The sequence below is a fragment of the Chrysochloris asiatica genome, unplaced genomic scaffold (assembly GCF_000296735.1).
Source record: "Chrysochloris asiatica unplaced genomic scaffold, ChrAsi1.0 scaffold00201, whole genome shotgun sequence".
Taxonomy (NCBI): Eukaryota; Metazoa; Chordata; class Mammalia; order Afrosoricida; family Chrysochloridae; genus Chrysochloris; species Chrysochloris asiatica.
Window position 1 is genome coordinate 1,994,099 of NW_006408719.1, and position 3,960 is coordinate 1,998,058.

The following is a 3,960-nucleotide window of genomic DNA, read 5'->3' on the forward strand; positions in this document are numbered from 1 at the left end:
TTGATGTAAAAAGCAACTATTATAACTTTACATGATTAAATTTAGTGTGAGAGTGTCTAAATGTAATTTTAATTTTCACTATGATTCTTGAAAAATTCTACTAAAAACTTTTATAATAAAATCAAGAAAAATAAAAAATAAACTATTCAGAAAAGGAAAAAACAGAAACTGCAAGGCCCTTGCATTAGGTTCCCCTTGGAGTTTTGCCAACCAAGGAGACGCTCATTGTCGCTTTGCTAAACAATGAACTTTTCATGCTTAGGGACTCTCGCCGTTCCATTCCTTGATGGCATGGCTTCCGACAGATGATACTTCTTGAAAGAAAGACCTACAGGAGAAACAAAACAGGTGGACTGTTACTACAAGAACAAACAAGTTGCTTGCCCAGGAAACATCAAGGCAAGTGGTCGGCTCCCCTCAGTGCAAACCCCTTTCCAAGACTAAGACTCAATTGGAATACACGCTCTGATTGGTGGCCATGCTCTTCACTGATAAGGGGAAGTGAGGGAAAAACAGCAATGAAGTGGCAAGCTAAGCCCTACAATGTGGATAGTGAAACATTCAGCTGATAAAAAGATAGGGGATATGCACAAGAACGCCCACGCTTGCAGATAATACCCAATTGACCTGGCTTCAATGACTGTATGATCAGAGCTCAACCAAAAGAAGAAAGAAGAGTAAAAAAAGAGTAATCTGAAATACAATTTGATGAACTTGACTTACACCTATGGATGCAGTAGCTCAAAAGCAGGAACAAATCCTTACAGCAAGAATCATCCCCACCCCCTCTATACAGAGTAGACAGGAATGGGCAAGTTGGACATTAACTACCCAATATTGGGTGGGGGGGATTACAAAGGCAAGAAGTGACTGGCTTACAAACTTTCAAGAGGGAACCTACAGCCATAGGGCCAGGAGGAAGGCAGAACCTCCAGTGAGTAGTATCCAATCTGTCTAGGCAGGGCTGATGAAATGAAATGCAGATGGGTCTCTTATGATACAATAGTGAATAATTGTTATCAGAACTGATTGTGAGGGTTGGAAATGTAAAGGTAGACATTTTATAGCAAGGAAAGGAGTGATTATCTTTCCAGTCTAGGAACGGAGGTCCCTAGGACCATTAACGGAGAAAAGCGGAGTGCGGGACCCTACCCAGAGATGCAGTTATGCCTGAGACAGAGGCAGAGACTATCATGTGGAGTGATGGAGCAGCTGGGGAATTTAGATCCACAGAGGGAGAGGGTCTGTGTGCTGAAGACCGGGGGAGGGGTGTGGAGGGCACACTTGCAGGGTATACCCTTTTGTTGGTTGATGATTCATGGAGGGGATTGTAACCATGGCAATCAAATGATATATGAAAGAATGAAGGTAAAACTAATGTTCTCCCATGTACACTATCACATAACTCACAATAAAACATTAAAAAAAAAAAAAAGAAGAAGGCAATGGGGAGACCTGTAAAAGCCCTGAAAGAAAACAAACAAACAAGCTGCCAAACAAGAATCCTTTATCCAGGAAAGCTATCAATCAAATACGACAGTGTAAACAAAACATTCCAGGATAAACAGGAGCTAAGGGATTTTGCCAAACCAATCGTGCAGTACAAAACATCCTAAAGGGATTTCTGTGGTCTGAGAACCAACAAGAACAGACAACAACCAGAGATTGACATATATAACAGCACCACCCAGAACTAAATCGACAGATGGAAGAGTCAAAAACAGAACAAAACAATAAGAACAAACTCAAAGAATCTGAGAAGTCAGTCTATGATCAAAACAATTACAATTGTGAAAGAAAGTAAACTCATAGGGACAGAGATCCAGATGGTGAGAAGGTCAGGTAGATTACAGGATAAAATAGACTGCACTAAATGGAGGGGAACGTTAATGGAATATAAATTAACCTCAAGGAAAATTAATGTTTCACAAAATACCAAGAAAATGAAAATCCAAGAAGAAGATGGAAACATTAAAACTATGAAGCAACTCACAAGAAAGAACACCAAAACCATGAACTCAGCACAGGAAGACATGCAGAACAAAGAAAGCAACAACATCACAAAGAACAAACAAACATAATGCAGCATTTAACCATACGTATCTATAATTACACTGAACAAAATGGACTAAATACACCAGTTAAAAGATGGAGGGTGGAACAATGGGTAAGAAAACAAGATCCCCCAATATGCTGTCTGCAAGAGACACATCTTACACAGAGTCAAAACCAGATTAAAAGTCAAAGGATGGAAAAATATGTACCAAGCTAACTGCAATATAAAATGAACAGGAGTGGCAGTACTAATCTCTGATGAAATAAACTTTAAGCCAAAAATCCAGCATAATAGATAAAGATGGATATTATCTCATGATTAAAGAGACAATTGAACAAGATCACATAATCATAATAAATATCTATGCTGCCAATGAAAGAACTCCAAAATATATACAGTAAAATCTAATAGAATTGAAGACAGAAATAGAGGAATCTACAATGAAAGTAGGTGATTTTAATACACTGTTTTCAAAAATAAATAGAACAACCAGAAAAAAACTTGAAAAAGATAAAGAAGAACTGAACAACACAATCGGCCAACTGGACCTCAGAGACGTGTACAGAAGTTTCAAACCAACAACAGCACAACACATATTATTTTCCAGTGCACATGGAACATTCCCCAGAATAGACCATGTGTTAAGCCACAAAACAAACCTTCATATATTTACAAAGATCAAAATACTACAAAGCATCTTCTCAAAGCACAAAGCTATCAAATTAGAAATCAGCAATAGGAAGACCAAGAAAACAAAGTCAAATATATGAAAACTGAACAACACCTTGCTGAAAAGCGATTGGGTAGTAGAATAAATAAAATGTAAGCTCACATATATCCTAGAAACAAATGAAAATGAAAACACAACATACCAAAACCTTTGGGACTCAGAGTAAGAGGTGCTGAGAGGACAATTTATTGTAATAAATGCACACATCCAAAAAGAAGAAAGAATCTAAATTAACACATTAACACAGAATCTTCAACAATTAGAAACTGAAAAACAGAGGGAACCTACAGCCACAAAACAAAAAGAAATAATAAAGATTAGATCAGAAATATGTGAGATAGAAAACAGAAAAAAACTATAGAAAGAACCAACAGGACAAGAAGCTGGTTCTTTGAAAGGATTAACATAATTGACAGACTACTGGCAAACCAAACAACAAAAAAAGAGGGAGATATAAATAACACACATTAGAAACCACACTGGCAATGTCACAACAGAACCAAAGGAAATCAATAAGATAATAAGAGAATACTATGAAAAGTTGTACTCCAACAAATTTTTAAACTTAGAAGAGATGGATATATTTTTACAAAAACACGACTTAAACTTACACAGAGTGAAGTAGAAAACCTAAATAGACCCATAACAAATGAAGAAATTGTTTAGGTCATCAAAAAACTCTCAACCAAAAGAAGTCCATGCCCAGACAGCTTCACTGGTGAATTCTACCAAACATTCAGAGAAGAGCTGTCACCAATTCTACTCAAATTATTCCAGAAAATAGAGGAGGGTGGAGCATTTCCTAATACATTTTATGAAGCAAGCACAGCCCTCATATCAAAACCAGGGAAGGCCATTACTAAGAAAGAACATTATAGACCACTATCCCTCATGAATATAGAAGCAAAAATTCTCAACAAAATCCTAGCCAACAGAATCCAAGAACACGTCAAAAAGATAATACATCATGATCAAGTGGGATTGATATCAGGGATGCAAGGATGGTTCAACATTAGAAAAACAATCCACCATATAAAAAAAGAAAAAGAACCACATGATCATATTGATTGATGCAGAAAAGTCATTTGACAAACTCCAACATCCATTCCTGATTAAAAACAAAACAAAACAAAACAAAAAAAACCTCAGCAAAGTAGGAATTGAAGGAAAATTC